Raw genomic sequence first — 18,251 nt, 5'->3', positions numbered from 1 at the left:
TATTTACACAGTAAAAAGGAAAATGTGCATAAACTTAGTCCAAGTGTTTGGTTTGTGACAAATTAAGTGTCGCCAGCTCAGATTGGTTAGAAAAATTTTGTGTAGGAGATACTTACTGTAAAGCACATACTGTTTGTATTGCATTTCCTAAAGATTTTTTCTCTGTGAGACGAGATTTCCATAATTGTATAGCTAATGTTTGTTGATAGATGTTGGTTTACAATAAGCAGTGCAGCAAACACCACACAAATATTTGTGCAACTCAGAAGAAAACTGAAAAAAAGTTTTCAAAGCTGCATATTTGTTTAATATGCTCTGTGGTTGATAAGAGTAAGTGGAAATTCATCGAGTTTTGTTTGGCATTGTGTAGAAAAAAATAAAAATATAGTTGTTACTAATGATCCCATCAAGATGGAAAATATTTATTTGAAGAAGCCTGAACACACATCCAAGTATGACTTCCTAATCATATATATTCTGAGTTCAGAATGCATGCCCGTCTATTCATAGCTTATTTTACAGTGGATATGGATGATTACTTGTCAGAGCAACTCACAGGTCCTTATCCTATAATAACCTGAGATATAACATTTACCACATGTAGAGGTAAATTATATGATAGAGGATTTAAAATCATATTTAAATGAAAACAGAACTGTTGGGATTAATGCTATAGTGTTCACACCAGGCAACAAGACATGCATATTATGACACCAGTCAATTTACACGACTTACTTGAATAGATGCAAATGTAGATAAAACTAAACATTTTAATCATCTTGCATCTGAAGAAGTGAGGTTCTTACCCACGAAAGCTTAGGCTCCCAATACTTCTGTTAGTCTTAAAGGTGCCACAGGACCCTCTGTTGCTTTTTACAGATTCAGACTAACACGGCTACTCCTCTGATACATTTTAATCAGTTATCTAGATTTCACTTAACCTCTGCTATACATTCTACACCAGTGACACTTCGACTGTGGCTCCCAAGCGGCTCTTTAATTAGTAACCATGTAATTTATTAACCAATCAGGATGCTTCTACTATGTTATTAACCAATTGTAGCTGGTAAAATAATACTTGGTCAGTCATTTTGCTGTGAGAATATATATATATATATATATATATATATAGAAACAAAATATTTCCCCTGCCATACTGGTTAAACATGAATAGATAGTACTTCAGTAAATGAAATAATGAATTCACACTACTGTGGCTCTTTTGGGTAATGTTGATCACTAGTTTGGCTCCTGAACCACTGAGGTCTGAGTATCACTGCTCTATACCAAGGCTCGTCAAGTATTTCCACAATGTGAAAACCTAACTCAACATAATATATAGTCTTTGGGCCCAGCTCCCCAACCCTTCCCAGTCATGCAGACAGCTTCCCCCCCACCCATGGTCAGATAGCATCTCTGTAACAAAAGCTGCTAAAGAGAAAGAATGGTCCAGTGGCTGGGGTGCTCCACTGGGACTTGGGAGAGCTGGAATCGATTCCCTACTTCACTATGGAATTCCTCTGTGGCACTGGGCAAATCACGTAGGGCATGGCTACGCTAGCGAGCTTACAATGGCACAGCTGTACCGATGCAGCTGCGCTGCTCTAAGATCATTCATGTGGCCGTTCCATGCCAACAGGAGAAAGCTCTCGCATCAACATAATAAAACCACCTAAATGAGAGGCAGTAGCTAAGTCAGCGGGAGGGTGTCTCATGCTGACATAGCACTGTGCGCTTATGCTGGAAAAACAAACATCATTCAGGGTTGTTGGTTTTTTTTTTTTTTACCCCCAAACAACATAAGTTTTGCCAACATAAGTGGTATTATAGACATGGCCTCAGCTCCTCATCTGTAAAATGGAAATAGCTGTACTTCTCTACCTCACAGATGTCTATAAAACTCATAGAGGTCTATAAAATCATGACTGGTGTAGAGAAAGTAAATAAGGAAGTGTTATTTACTCCTTCTCATAACACAAGAATTAGGGGTCACCAAATTAAATTAATGGGCAGCAGGTTTAAAACAAACCAAAGGAAGTATTTTTTTCACACAACGCAGTCAACGTGTGAAACTCCTTGCCAGAGGATGGTGTGAAGGCCAAGACTATAACAGGATTCAAAAAAGAACTAGATACGTTCATGGAGGATAGATCCATAAATGGCTATTAGCCAGGATGGACAGGGATGGTGTCCCTAGCCTCTGTTTGCCAGAAGCTGGGAATGGGCGGCAGGGGATGGATCACTTGATGATTACCTGTTCTGTTCATTCCCTCTGGGGCACCTGGCATTGACCACTGTTGGAAGGATACTTTGGCCTGACCCAGTATGGCCGTTCTTATGTATTCTGAAGATAAAAACTTCAAAGAGCATGAGGCACTCAGATATCACAGTGATGGGAGCATTATAAAAGCCTTACAAAATGGCTGAGATTTTCAAAGGAGACTAAGGGAGTTGGGCACACAAATGTCATTTCATTCAATAGGAGCTGAACACCTCTCTCTGTTAGCTTCCTTTGAAAACCACAGCCTGCAGTGACTGCTTACATTAAATTAGCAAAGCACTTTGTATACATTTAGCTGCCTTTCAATGATATTTAGCAGCTGGAAACAAGGAGAAGGAGCCGGTGCCATATGACCCATTTGCTCTCCATTGACCACCAGTAAGTGCTCCACAGACCATATTTTGAGGACTACTGTTATATCCTGATGACTACATAACATTAGTGGTATTTTCATTGCGTTAGTCCCTAGAGGATGAATCCAGCAGAAATAGGACACAAGGCTTTTCACAAGCACATACACAGAGGTAGGCCACTCCTAGCTGTTCAGCAATATCCTCTGCAATTGTTGTTTAGCTAGTTTGGATTAACATTAGTGTTGAACACTGACTGTACCCCAAATCAGTCCCAATTCTAGCATGACCTGTAAACTAGAGAGATTATCTGTGTCCTTGCAGCATTTCATTCAGCTACTAGATGTCAATGGTTGTTGTGGCGAGTTTCAGACAGGATGTGGTCACTGGTAAATAAGGAAGAAAACAACTGGACTCAGATTGTGTGAAAGCCTCTCTGTTTGTGTGTATAGTTTTCTTGAATAAATGCCTTCTGCTGAAGGTCTGTGATATTCTGACAGCTATTTACAATTTTGAGGCTGATGTCGATGGGTCTATTTCAAATCTGAATCATGTTTGCTGGAGAAGGTCACAGTTACTGGATCACCTCTTCCAACCAACCTAGTGTGAGTCCATGCAAGGTGCACAAACCTTGATATGGGGTTGAAACAAGTTTTGAAAATGAGACTTGTCTTAATTTGAACCCTTTCAAACATGTAGGCCAGTGAACCGGCTCTGATGCGCTACAAAATTTGGAAGGGTTTGGCAGCTGTAGTAGACAAGTTACAATATTTTTCTCTCCACTCATTTCTCTCCTTATTCATGCATTCTAAAATTTCATTCTATTGGGCTATGAAGCTATTTTTTACTATACTGAAGTAGAGCAAAGCAAAGAACTAGAACAGCAGTAGCATATTCCCTCAACTTCAAATGTGTGGCTTCCGCACAGACTGCAATTTTGCCTTTCAAGGCAGAGATTTATTGCTGTCATGAAGCAGTGTTGATGCTCACACATTATTTTATGGCTGCATGCATTCTAGCCCATCTGGCTGGCTGGCACAATAGCTGCATGCCAGATTCAATAGTAGTCAGGTGCCAGCCTGTTTGATGTTCCAAGTGCTCCATCATCTTAGGTAAGTCCCTCTGGGACATCAACATTACATCAGTGATGTTTACAGCATAAGACCATTTTACATCTGAGGTGAGGATTTCCTCTTGTGTTATCTACTCTCTACACCACTGCTTGGCACTTGGACATGGAGGTGAAAAGAGACACATTTTACGTTGGCTCAGAAGAAAGCATTAATCTATGGCATTGGCTGCTGAGGGACACCCTTGTCATAATTTCAGAAGAGTGCTGCATCGTGACAATGTTTCATCCATGTTTATGGTTACTGGATCTCTACCATCTTGGGAGTCCATTATGGGCCACATTAAGAGGTGACCTTGCTCAGGGAGTGATTGTAACAGGAAAAGCAACTAATGAGGGAGAGAGAATAAATAAACTAAACCCACTCTCTTTGTGTCTTTCTTCACCTGAGTGCCTGATGAGGAAACCTGTAGTGTCCTGGGATGGTGAGGGAATGAGAAGGAAATGCTATGCCTTCCCTTTGGATGGAGATCGATTGCAGCAGCGGGATAGGAGAGGAAGCTGCAGTGTATTAGGAGAGGAGGTATGTCTCAGTGAATGTGGGATAGGGTGCAAGAGAAGCATTTCAGAGTTCTGTGGGTAGGGAAGTTGCACTGGGCTCCACATACTAGTCAAACCTGCTATTCTAAGGCTTCCATATACCCAGCATTGAGACCTGCCCCAGGCAGGTGATCAACCAGGAACTGCTGAGCTTTTCCTCAGTGAGAAAGTGAAACCCATTTAGTGTTGAACTGTGGGTGGATCCCTAATGACATTTTAACTGCCTAAGGACTTAAGGAGCTGGGTCCTGTTTGTGGCCTAACTTCCATGTATATGCACATGGGAGAGACATATTTTCAGCTCCCCTGTTAGTCTGAATGAATATGATTAATGGCAAGAGTTCAAGTAGTTTAGGCAGAGAGAAGACATCATAGCGGTTACTTGCACAGGCAGCTCCTACTGAAATCAATAGGCCTTCTGTGGCCTCCTGGTTCCTTAGAAACCAAGCAGCAGAGCTTTCAATAGCCAGAGGTCCTTCTGCCTGCAGCTGTAAGAGATGTCCTATTTCTTTATTGATTTATTTTGTGCTCTAAATAAAATAAATTCAAGTTCCTGGTCTCCCTAGTTTCAAGTGTGGTCTGGCCAGAATGTCAGGACAGCAGTTAATCACATGCCCACACATTTTCACTGTTGCATGCTTGCTTCATGTTTAAGATCCTTTATATAAAATCTCATTATCCTATACCAGTGCTACAAAACTAGAATAAGTGTAGAAAGTGCTTTACCCAAGCAAAGTACAGTTTGGTGTTCTTTATATTTCCTCTTCAAACAACGGGAGCCACTTTCAGCCCTGGTGGAAGAGGGCTCAGCTCAGTTGCAGTCAATGGAGCTGCACTAGGCCTGAATTTTGCCCTTGATGTTGAAAGCTAGACAGATGAAACTGGCTAAAGGAAAGAGAATGTAATTGTTTGATATATAACCCTCCCCTTCACCCTCAGTCCCTCACCATAAAATTCATATCCCGAGAAAATCTGAACAATTTCCAGTACTACTATTGAGTATTGTATTCCTAGGCCTTACTATGCATCTAACCTACCCAACAGACTACAATATTAATTTAAATTTACGATAAATGAATACATTAAATAGAATATCTCCTCATGTTCAGTAGAATCCCTAGTAGAAGGGGGAAGTACCCCTCTTGGTCAGAAATGATCGCTATGCTAAACATCCATAAGTGTTGTTCAAATGACATCAAAGTCAGACACTTTGAAGAACTATTTTTCTTATTCCTTAATGTGTAAAGATCTGAAATGGAGCTAGCAATCCATTGCATGTTGGTTTGAGCTGCACCAGGATTTAGATAGATTCTGTGAGGTGACACTCTGTTCTCCAAGCCGTAAGCTAGAGAGAGCTGATGTCTGTGTGAGTCCAGCAGCCTCATTAAAAAAATCCCCACAGTCCAGTCTCTTTTTACTCATGGGGGACATCACAAGGTTAAATGCTCCCCACCATTCCACAATATAGAAGGAAGAACACACACAAATAACGTGAAATAAGGAAGGAGCATCTTGTGGTTAAGATACTGGACAGGGCTTCGGGAGACCTAGGGTCATTTGGGGGGGGGGGGTCTACCACAGATGTCCTCAGTGACCTAGAATCAGCTGCTTAGGCCCAGATGCTGAAAGGTATTTAGGCACATAAAAAAGAGTTAGGTGCCTAAATACCTCTGAGGATTTGGGCCTTTAGTTTTCTTAGTTCACCATTGTTGGCCAAATAGGGCCCGTTTCCCCCCGGAGCTTACCTAATTACACCAAGGAGGCACGGAGAGACAAGAAGACGGGTACCAGGTCCTTTATTTGTCAGTCAGCTGAGAGGGTGCTCCTCGACTTATGCCAGAAGAGACACACCTTACAAGCACAACTGAGCTTCTTTTATACAGAGAGACAAACAACTTAGCATTCATTTTTTGCGTCATTATGCTGACCGATAGATAATAGGTTACACAGGATACATATATTATTTTGGGGAGGGGGGATACAAGAGACATCTGTTGCGGATACATTTATCATTTTGAAGGGAGAACAAGGTACATCCCTTGACCCTTTGCACTAAATACCTTGGGGATATATGGGAAAGCAACTGCAAACTAACTATCTCTCTCTGTTCCCTCCTCCTTATCTCTATTATTTCTGCTAGTGTGAGTGAAACTGCAGCCATCTGCCAGAAACGCTGACCAATACATTTCTGCTTTAACATGTAAGCAGTTAGCACAGAAGTAGATGAGAGTTCACAAGATGGAGTCTGGGGGTTTCAGATAGGCCCAGAGCAAAAGAGTTTCATCGACACTTTGGCTTTCCACTCTCCCGAGTTACCTGGTAGCTATGCCTAGTGGATCCCAACACCATCAGTAAACTGGGGAAGACAATCCTTCCTGTCTCCCTTGTCTTGTCGAGACCATAGACTCTGCAGGAGAGAGACTGTCTCTTACTATGTGTTTATACAGCACTTGGCACAAAGGGGCCCTGATCGCAGTTGGAGCCCAACAGTTTAAGAGGAAAATACAGTGTCACTTTAACATGGGAAATTCCAGTAGCCTGCATTTTGGAAAGGGACCGCTCAGGCCAACAAAACTATGTCTACTCACAGGAGTGAAGGGTAAGAACTTCTTGTTTTGTTTATTATCACAATAGGGTGAGGATAAATTCCCAATGACTGAACGGGAAGTAAGAGAGGAGTGGAACATGGCTGCAACCTATAATATTCTGAGTAACCCAGCCAACCCTATCATACTCACTTGACTACACTGCACTTTACAGGTCCCCTTCAGAATGGTTATGTGCAATGTTTATGGGTCTTCCTTAATGCCCCATACTATCTTAGTAAACTCTTCCTTCCTTCCTTATCTCCTTCTCCATCAAGTCATCTGTTGGAGTTGCAGATACAAGTTCCAATCCCATAAGCCCCTAGGTCTGGATTCACAGAGGCACTTGGGTGTTGTGACAACACCCAAACTTTTAGGCACCTAGAATATCACAATCCACAAAGCCTGAGTTGGGTGTCTAGGCTCCCAATACAATGAATGGCTAGAGACAGGCACCTCAGAATACAATTCACATAGCCAGCATGGGAGGCAGGCTAGCCAATGGGAGATGCTCAAAAGAGGGAGGTATGTTAACCCTCACCCCTCTCTTGGAGATAGACACTGAAGTCCAGGCTGCAGGGAGGCACCTATCTTTGCTAACAATTTACAAACCAGGGGCCAAGAGAGACTCTTCTGTGTAACTTACATGTGGGGGCCTGATCCGATGCTCTGAGGTCACCTAATTCCTTACTGGTACGATGACCCTGATAACCTTTAGCCCGGTGACTAGGGTACTCACTGAAGATGTGGAAAAGCCCTGGTTCAAGTCCCATCCCTGCTTGATTAAAAGAAGAGAGTTGAACTGGGATGTGCCACCTCTAAGGACAGTGCTCTAACCCCTGGGCAGTAAAGTCATTCTCACTGTTTCTGGCCCAATTATTATTTCAATTGCAGAGCCTGAAGGAACTCCCTCCTCCAGTCAGACTATCCCCTATCTGCTCAACAGTTAATGCACTCTCCCAGTCCCTGTTTAAATTCTCTCTTCTCATGAGGTGGAAGGAGGACTTGAACCAAGGGTCTCCCACATCCCAGCTGAGAGTCTTTAGCCCAGTGCACTGCCAGGCCTAGCCCATTGGGGGCCTAAACAAGAATATTTTGCCCCAACCCCATACACACACTGATAATTAATAGGGGATCCCTTGAGCAGCTTGAGGCCCTAAGCAATTGCTTAGTCTGCTTATGCCTAGCACCAGCTCTGGCCCAGTGGTAAGGGTAATCGGGGAAACTCTTCTTCCTCCTGGATCAGGACCCACACACAAAAGTTAGGTAAAGAAGCACCTGTCTTCACCTGGTTTGTGAATTGCTCTGGTGCTTAGGCAGGATATAGGCATCCAGGCACCTAGAGTGGGGCAGCATTGCACATGCTCAGAGGCAGAAACATATGCACCTAGGGAACTTTTACAGCAAAACTTAGGTGCCAAGAGAATTTAGGCATCTGCAGGATTAGACGGCAGTCCCACAGGGGTTTTGTGAATCACAGCAGTGCCTAAAAATATGAGATTTAGGCACCTACACCCTAGATTTAGATGCCAAATCTATTTGTGATGCTAGCCCCTAGCCCGTTAGACTAAGTCTCAATAAAGGGATTTTATGCTGTTTTATTTGGAGTTTTTACTAACGATTTTGGTATTGCAGATTTTATGGACTTGATTTTGTGTTTATTATTGGGATTGTATATTCATGGTCTCTGGAGTGATCTAAGCCCCTCATCCACATTTGTGCACAAAACGTGGTGACATTTGTGTCTCAGGAACCTGAGAAAAAACTGGTTCTCCTGGCTATGGCTTTGATGGGCAAGAGAATGGAAGGTATAAAAATTCTGTAGGAGGTAAGCTAGAGGTACCGTGTGTTCTGGGTGCAAGGAAGGTATTCTGGATCAGTAATCCACCATCACTTAATTATAATGACAAGGAGTGGAACCAGTGTGATGGCTTTATGCTATTTTGGGACCCTCCTGAGGAATTCCACATAGGAGCATGCCTAATAAAGCCAGCGTTACTGATCACAACTGAAAATAAATAATCAAAACCAAAGCCCTTTCCCTCTGAGGACGTGGGGGGAAGATGTTTTGTTTCCTGTAGGTGTTATCATGGTCCAGAAAAAGAATATTCACATATGGGGGAAACCAGGCTCATCAGGAAATGCCAATGAGATGAAGCTGAAGCAGCAGATGAGTAGGAAGCTTTTAACAGAATTGAGTGCAAGATGATGCAGCATCTTCTCATCTGTGAAGTTCCCATCTGGGCAGAATTTTTATCCCATCAATTTGCTTTTCTTTAAGTAACAAATGATACAGAAATCCAGAGTCAAAAGGCAAACATGCATGAATTGGCCACTTTGCACTGCTCAGATAGCACATATGGAGGGACTATTGTCCCTAAACACCCTGCTGGGGCTACTACCTAGGAGGCCCCATGAGGAACAGAACCAGTGGAGATTCCAGCATAGGGGAGAGGGGCTTGTTGGGCACAGGGAATCATAGAAACCTAGGGCAGGAAGGTACTTGGAGAGTTCAAGTCCAGGCACCCTGCCCTGAGGCAGGACCAAGAAAACCTAGAAGGCAAGGCAGGGCACCAGGTGTGGCTGGTCCACTCTGGCAAGCCCCAGCTGGTAAATGATCTCCAGAGAAGGGGGGGGAAAGCAATGTATGTACTAGCCTCTCCTTTTTGGAGGGCTTCCATGTAAATAGCTCTAAAGTAGAGCAAGTCAGTGTTAGGGCATGTTGGAAAGAACACCAGTAGAAGCTTCCTTTCATTGTTAGTTGCACTTCATCCCCTCTTATGTTTGAAGAATTAACAGCCCTCTGATTTCCCCCATTATTGTGGCTGGCAGGGGAAGGGTTTCATAGCTGCTTTGTAATTTACCAGAAGGGTTATCGTAGGGTGATGCAATGTGCTGCCTTCTCAGGGCTTACCACACTGGGTGAAATCATGGCTGCATCACCATCCTGGGCGCAACTCTGCTACTCAACTCAAGCATAGCAATGGTGAGCACTATTACTCGTAGTCCCTAGAGAGACGTGAATAGGGCAACTCAATCCCTCAATACTTTAACATCAGCGGAAGCTGCTGGGTGCTTAAGCGATTTTGAAAAGTCAGGTAATTTCCTGAGGTGCCTAACTATTCATTTAAGAGCCTGAGTTTAGGCACCTTTATTTGGGAATCTTGGCCATATAGTTCATTTCTCCTAATTAACTCCCACAGTATTGTTACTTTTCTCAGATTACAGTAAAATTATCTACCTTTCTGGGTGCCTTAATATCACAGAACTGACTGCAGCATCCTTGCTGCAATGAAAGGAATATCTCCATGATCTGTGTTTTAATGGCTCCATGTAATCAGCCCTGAATCGTATTAGCCTTTATGCTGCCTTACTGGTCTGCACAGAGTCCAATCCTGCAACCCTCATTCACATAAGTGATCCTTACACCTGAGAATCAACCTGTTGAAGAGACTTGAAGGTTTGAAGAATAGGGATCATAATTCGTTGTCTACTCTTTCCTGGAAAATAAGGATGGTTTTATGGTTAAGGCCCTAGACTTAAGAGGCAGGCAACCTGGGTTCTTTTCCAGGCTTTTCTCTCCAGTGTCTTTATATTCTTGTTCCTGTGCTAAGGAGAACCTTCAGCACCTAGCAGGAGTGTGCCACATTGTAAGATGTCACAATACCTCAGGAATGCTCAGGAGGTTTAGACCAGCAAATTACTCCTCTTGAGAATGCTCAGCTCTTTGCAAGATTGAAGCCTTTAAAAAAAAAAGTGCCTCAGTTTCCCCCATCTGTAAAATGGGTGCAATAATGCCATTATCCTGCTTTAACAGCATGTGTTACAAGGATAAATTCACTAACGCCTCTGAGGTGCACATATGCTAATGAAAAAAGGCACTGTAGAAAAGCCTATGAATAAAATAAATCTGGTTTTGCACTATTCCTTATGTTTCTCCCTGCCACTGAATTATCTATACTTTGGATTATTTACTTTTCCACAACTGTATCTATTTGTCCACATCAAATCTCCTCATTTTCTGTACATATTTTGAACCTCTCTAGTTTCCCATTGAATTATTTCTTGCTTCCCCAATACTATTGTTTTTATATTTGTTACAAATACATGCATAGAACATCTTTGATTTCAAAGTGTATAGAATACATTTGCAATGAATGTCAGATTAGTTTTTCTATGCAATATTCTAAAAAAAGTAAGTGCAGATAAGTTGTAGACGTGAACAGAAGAGCAATAAAATCACATAGCTTGTATAGTCCACAATCTTCCCTGGTAAAATTCCACTTAAGCCAAAATGACACCAAGGATTAGTTTAGCCTAGTACATCAAAGCTTTGGTTGACACCCTTAAGTTTTGGGGTCATATTAACCATCTGTTGAAATTATTTCACAAAATAAGGATATTCAAAGCTTCTAAACAGCAGCATATTAACTTATCAGCACATATGTTCAAAGAGTTTGGGGCCAACATTTTGTAAATATTGAAAGCATATTTATTTAGTGGATCCAGCCTCATTTCTTGTAGTTATGTTCTCTTTCAAGGTTTATAATTTCCAGACACCAAAATATGCAGCAGAGGTCACATTTGTTTTGAGACACGCTTTAGAAGCCTTTTGGTTTGCATTGCATATTGTCAGCCTGAAACTGAGAACAAAACCACCACTGACTTTAGGAAACCTAAAGCAGCTGAGACCAAATTAGCAGATGCATTTTAGTTTGCTGATTACCGGACTTTGCTGTTCTTTCAGTTTGTCCACACCTGATAGCTGCAGAACTGTAGCGCTTCAGTGTAAACACTACCTACACCAACAGGAGGAGTTCTCCCATTGGCAAAGGTTATCCACCTCTCAAAGGTGGTAGCTAGGTTAACAGAAGACTTCTTCCGTCAGCCTAGTGCTGTCTACATCAGCGGTTAGGTCAGCTTAACTATAGTGCTCATAGGTATGGATTTTTCTCACTTCTGAGCAATGTAGCTGGGTCAACCTAACTGTTGGGTGTAGACCAGGCCTCAAATATTCTGCTTTATAGTTTGATTTAATTAGTGCAGCCTGAAGAGACAGGAAGTGAAATAAGAAAAACCTCATCTCCCACAGCAATTCAGAGACAGTTTATTCATACTTTACTCTCAGAACGTAACTGAGGAATATTCCTCAGTTACTGGTGTTTCCACACGGTCAGTCCAGTGCCTGGGAATTCATAATGCAATTGAAATTGTATTCTTGTAAGATTTAGGATCAAGCCACCCATAGTAGAACTTAAGCACATGAATACCATGATAATGGGATATCTGGGATGTTCTCTGGTCTGAAATGGATAGGACTAGATTAGGATACAAGATATCTCATTTTGTCCCAGACCTTGTTGCCCGCCCCCCCCCCCCCCCCGCCCCTTTAATAATGTCATGTTGTCAAAACTGGTTTCTTCTGTTAGCAAAAAAATGGCTATATTAATTGATAAAATGGAGGTTATGGAAAAATCTCTATTATGTTCTAGGTATCAAAGAGGACAGGGTTTCTATCTGTGCCCCCTTCTCCCTTGGTGCTCTAGCTCTGTTTGTAAGTTAAATGCCAGTTATCTGGAGAAGTGTCATAGCTTAACTGTCACTTTTCTCTCTACCTGTGATAAATAAAGAGCAATATAATTAATGCAACACCACAAGAGGCACTCTTTCTTAGGATGAAGAACTCATAAGATTCCTGATGTTGTCCTAGCAACTTTGCTGAGTTGACATAGATGCCTTACTTTGAAGATGCATAGACATATCAGTGCTGAAACAGGGGTGCTGTATGCAATCAAGTTATGTAGCGTAATGAATAGGATAAAATATTGTTTGTGTAGCTTTAATGACTCAAAGAGATCTTGGGTGCTAAACTCACTGAAATTGCTAATCAAACAGATTAATGTAAGGCCGGATCCAAAGCCACTGAAGTCAATGGAAAGGCTCCCACTGACTTCAATGGATGTTGAATCAAGGCCTCAGTGAAGATACAGAGGAAAACAAAACGGGACATATCCTACTGATCCACTTTATGCCCTGTTGCTCTTAACTGGGTTGTCAGTTGTGAACCCAAAGTAATATTGAGAATACACCTTTCTCCATTCTTTCCTATTACCTACATGTATAGCTAAGCCACTGCATTTTCAGATGTTGTGAAGTCCAGTATCTATCTGTACCTACACATTTCAGCAGACATTCTTGTACATTTTAATATCTGGCAAGAAGGGTTAATGACAATGGAGTAGAGGTCTTCCTATGAGCCCCGATCCCTGTGCCTCAGCACCTTTCTCATACCAAATCACATCTCAGCTGTTTTAGAAAGGCATAGGTACAATTGAAAAGAAGAAGGAATTCTAGCTCCTAAGAGATACCTGTGTATTAGGAAACATCAAAGGAGGTGGGGAACCTCTTCTGAAGATCTTCCACACATGCCAATCTGGGGATTTTCTCTTGGTAGGAAGGACTAGGGGAGAATGAGACTGGTTTACAAAATTCCAGAACCTTTAGAAAGATAATTCAAAAGAGCCTTTTTCAAGGTAGGCACATCCTGGAGAATCTAAGGGGACTATTGTGCCACCAAGACAAACTAGATTATGTGATAAACAAAAAAAGTTATATATCACACCACAGCAGTTTGCTCCTAGTTCCAATAGGCCAATCACTTATCTAGAGTACCAGTTGATCTGAGGTCTTACACCAAAGACAAGGCTGGTAGCCAATTCTATAGTAAGTGAACTAAAGGTTTATTAGGGAAAAAAAGGAAGTGAGAACTATTGAGAGTTTATAGCAGGTAAAATATATTCATAAGTGAGTCCCAGTTTGTAATTCCAAATAGTGGCAGTAATTTAATAAAATGCCAGTTCCCTGAAAGTCTTGTCAGGATCCCCAGATTGTTTCCTGGGTATCTTTGCTTTGCATCTGGTACCCTTCCCCATAAGAGTCAAGTAGTCCAGAGATCCAAGATCTGTCCTTGAATCCATACTTATTGCTTCTTCTCACAGAAAAGAAGCTGATAGCGTCACTACCCACGTGGGCTTTTCCTTTAATAATGGAGACTGAGGAATGCATTGAGTCTTTGATCACTGATCACCACACGCACAAGGACTACTTGCTTTGAAGTTAGCACTTCTCTGTTATAGTTCATTTGCATTCCGCAAGGGCTTCTTTGTCATTTAATTAGTTTAGTTACACAATGTAAATGTTTGCTACTGCATAATAACAGGATGTAGATAATGAAAACAATGCAAGAAACATCCCACTAGTTTTCATGAAGTTTAAACACCAAATAAATTCATACATTTATCACTTTGATCCATACTAACACACAAGTGAATTGGCTTGGGGCTCTGGCATGAGCTGGCACTTGGTCTACCAGCATCACAGTCTGCACCCGGGTTCTTCAACATAGGCCACTCAGAGAAATCTTGACTCAGGTACTTCTAGCTCCACTCAGCTCCCAGTATCTTACCTTGTCTCAGGCTCACCACAGTTAGAACCCCTTGTCTTCCACTATCTTAACTTAGTCTCAGCTTCCTATTGAACCCTGTTTCAGGCCTGCTGCAGTGAGAATCATCAGCTCCTGTCAGTGGCACCTGCAGCCTTATGCACAGTGCATCTCATTGGCAGGAATGCCAAGTCATTCACCCAGGGCCCAATTTGTGGGGCTCCAGCTCATTTGGTTCAGCAATGTACTACCAGCAGCAAGGAGAGCATCTCTGGCCACTGAGGTTTGGCCTCGTGGTCACCCCATCATGCCAAACTGAGCAGTTCTGTGATCCCCAAGTGCCAGATCACAATGACACTCAGTTTTGGCCCTGCCACCCCTCCTCCTCATGACAGAGGGCCAGGAGGCCACACCAGAGTGGGCAGTGGAGTGACTAGCAATGCTTCTCCTGGACACAGCCTTTGGGGCAGCTCCTGTACCACGGCTTCCCTGGGCGGCCTGCTCTGCCTCACCCCACTTCCAACAGTCCATGTCCCTCTACTCTGCCCTTCCCACAGGACTCACTCAGCAACAGCCTCAAGACCTGCTGCAAGTACAGGGAGGAGAGCTGTGGTGAGTGCCCACAGAGGGGAGCCAGCAGGGAGAAGGGCAGCAGAAGGGAGGGGTGTGTATAGTATGTGAAGAACTTCTGGGGGTGCTCCTGGCTCCTATAGCCACCACCTTTTCACTGTTTGTACCTATGGTGTGTACTGCCTCTAGAGACATTCCCTGACACCCTCAGCTTCCCAGGCTTCCTTTCTAGGTCCCCTGCCCTCCTTCTGTAGGGCTTCTTGCTGGAGGCCAGTCCAATACCTGCAAAGGTCCCCTGCCCTCCTTCTGTAGGGCTTCTTGCTGGAGGCCAGTCCAATACCTGCAAAGTTCTTTCTTGCTCTTATTTCAGATCATGGCTCCTAGGCTTCCTCCTGGCTCAGGGTCAAGTCTCCCAAGTTTCTCTCAGCCTTTAGCCCAAAGGAGAAAATTCCTCACCTCTCACCTGGGTCTCCTCCCTGGCCTTCCCCCCCCCCAACCCCTGCCCTGTGCTCCTTCCCTTATGAAGAACCAGCTGGGTTTGATCACCAGTTCTACCTAACACACCTCCAGGTGCCACCCAGCGGCCTGTTAACCCGTGGTTAATCAGTATGGGGTTTATGCACCATAACAGAGACAGGACATGGTCTTCGGAGTGCTAGAAAGATGTATTGGGCCAGGTCCTCAGCTGGTGAGAATTACTGTATGTTCATGGATTTAAATGGAGAATTTGGAGCACTGCAGTTCACTGAAAAAGATGCACAGTGCCCTGCCCAAAAATCAGGATTATGGGACAAAATTTTCATGTCAACCCCCAGAAGCATGAATAGAGTCCTTTAATCAAAGAGTTGTAAGCTGCTGAAAAGTCTTGCCTGCCACTGTTCAGAAAGAGAAGCTTCCCCGGCAAGCAATTTTAAAGAGCTAAGAAAAGCTTTTAAAAAGCTTACCAAAATTAATTCTATGAAACATTCCAACTCACTAAATAAACACCCCCTTCATGCTGGGGACACATCTTACTCCTGTGAGGAGTCACAACAGCAGCAGGAAAGCATAATTATTTCCCTGCATTTCAGCTTGTGCTGACCAACCATTACGTTAAATATGTTGGCTTTGCTAAGCTTTAGGATTGTTATGAAGAGCCAGCGTGGGTGAAAATCTGATCTCTTTCAAGAGAAAGCATGGGCTAGACTGAACAGTTTCTAAGAAAAATAAATTAGGCTCATGCCTCTCTTCCCCCAGGTTTCCCAGGACACGATAGCTCCAGCAGCATTTGGCTATTGGAGGTGACTCATTGACAGATACAAAGAGCAATATGTAAGCACAAGAAATGGAACATTGCAGTATTAACACCATCCTGTCCGGTGTCTGCGCCAGTGGAAATTTGTGCAGCCCCCAATGTAGAGTCCCTGGTGGCAGACAGTGCCCCATGAGCACAGGGGAAGGGCAGTCCTCCTCCAAAAGTGAGTGTTGGTGGTTGGGAAATAGGCTTGGCTATGGTAGCCAAAGGTTAGCACTTATTCAATTTAAACTCCGTCGGGCAGACTCTCAGTGGGGTCAACTCTCATAGCCCCATTGACATCACAGAAGCTGACAATTTATTGCAGCTTAGGATCTGCCCCCCAATGCTTCTGGACACTGCAGTGTGGATGTAGAGGAGAGGGTGGTGGCAGAAACGCGGTCTACATTCTATGACACACCACCCCATAATTTCAAACCTGATCTTTCTAATGTAAAAATTAGGCACTCACAAACATGGTGATGGGCAGAAGAGAAATACTTAGACATTTTTGTAAAATAACCATTTGAAGTCATCTTTATGCATCACAAAGAGGTGAGCAGCAGTAACAGGATTTTCCACAGGATTTAAGGTAGGAGCAAAGACACTGCCATATTGGGTCAGATCAGTGGTCCATATAATCCAGTACAGGGCCGGCTCTAGGCACCAGCATACCAAGTACGTGCTTGAGGCGGCAGAATTCCAGGAGTGGAATTCCGGGGTTTTTTTGGGAAGGGAGGGGGGCATGCTTCAATAGTTGCGCTGCTCTTGGAGATTTTTTTTTTTTTTTGCTTGGGGTGGCAAAAAACCTAGACCCGGCCCTGATCCAGCATCTTCGATCTGACACTGGCCAGAGCCAGATGCTTCAAAGGAAGAATCAAGAAAGTCTACTAAGAACAATTATAGGACAACGTGTCCATAAGGGAATTGTCTTCCTATGCCCAGTCTCAATGGTTAGTTTATGCCTTGGAGCATAAGGGTTTATAGCCATTGTACATTTTCATCCTCTCAGATATAACTGAGAATGTGCTCGTTATCCATATAAACATCTTACCCTCTATTAAGCTTTTTGACTTAAATCATATTGTGTGACAATGGGTTTCACAGGTTAATTATCCCTTGTGTAATTTTATCAGGTCTCAAGTTATTCACTTTAAAATGAATCTTAGAATATAAAGCAAGAGAATTAATAATTTGAGAGATATTTGAGTTTAACTTGAAGAGAGTTAAATTAGGACATTCTAATATTTTTGATCCTATACCCCTCAGGGCAAATTTGTTGACATTGAAAGTGAACACAAATTACCACGGTTAAGGTTAGATTCAAAACTGAAAGACTAAATACTTTGAAACAGATCCTTAGCTGTCACAGGGTCTACCTACTCACTGCTCAGCAGCACCTCCTTAGGGCACATCTGGGGAATTATCTCATTGCTGTCCACACCTTGTCACTCAGTTCATTGCCTCAGTCACCTGCCCTGTAGTCCCTCTCTCACTGGTCAGGAACTGCAGTGCCTCTCCTTCAGTGCTTAGTCCTTTAGCCAAGTCACAGTTGTCTTCTCCTTCTAGGATCTCAGGCAGTCTCCATCTCCACTTCCGTGCTGACTGTACCACTCCCTCAGCAGCTGGCAGGGGAACTCAGACATAAGAACATAAGAAAGGCCGTACCAGGTCAGACCAAAGGTCCATCTAGCCCAGTATCCTGTCTACCGACAGTGGCCAATGCCAGGTGCCCCAGAGGGAGTGAACCTAACAGGCAATGATCAAGTGATCTCTCTCCTGCCATCCATCTCCACCCTGTGACAGACAGAGGCTAGGGACACCATTCCTTACCCATCCTGGCTAATAGCCATTAATGGACTTAACCACCATGAATTTATCCAGTTCTCTTTTAAACTCTGTTATAGTCCTAGCCTTCACAACCTCCTCAGGTAAGGAGTTCCACAAGTTGACTGTGCACTGCGTGAAGAAGAACTTCCTTTTATTTGTTTTAAACCTGCTGCCTATTAATTTCATTTGATGAGCCCTAGTTCTTGTATTATGGGAATAAGTAAATAACTTCTCCTTATCCACTTTCTCCACA

The 18,251-nt window shown here is 43.0% G+C and overlaps 1 long non-coding RNA gene across 2 annotated transcripts; it reads right to left on the bottom strand.

The window, feature by feature from the left end:
• Positions 1-12,052: 12,052 nt before the first annotated feature.
• Positions 12,053-17,779, bottom strand: LOC135983783 (uncharacterized). Of its 2 annotated transcripts, none has more exons than XR_010601587.1 (3): positions 17,642-17,779; positions 13,253-13,344; positions 12,053-12,187 (listed from the first exon to the last, which is right to left on the bottom strand). It is a non-coding gene; the product is annotated as an uncharacterized LOC135983783 (long non-coding RNA). The 2 variants fall into 2 exon arrangements; XR_010601586.1 differs by having other exon boundaries at positions 17,552-17,686.
• Between the last annotated feature and the right edge of the window lie 472 nt (positions 17,780-18,251).

Source organism: Chrysemys picta, chromosome 5, assembly GCF_011386835.1.
Source record: "Chrysemys picta bellii isolate R12L10 chromosome 5, ASM1138683v2, whole genome shotgun sequence".
Classification (NCBI taxonomy): domain Eukaryota; kingdom Metazoa; phylum Chordata; order Testudines; family Emydidae; genus Chrysemys; species Chrysemys picta.
Note: the sequence above shows the minus strand (reverse complement) of the source record. Positions and strands in the feature narration are given on the sequence as shown.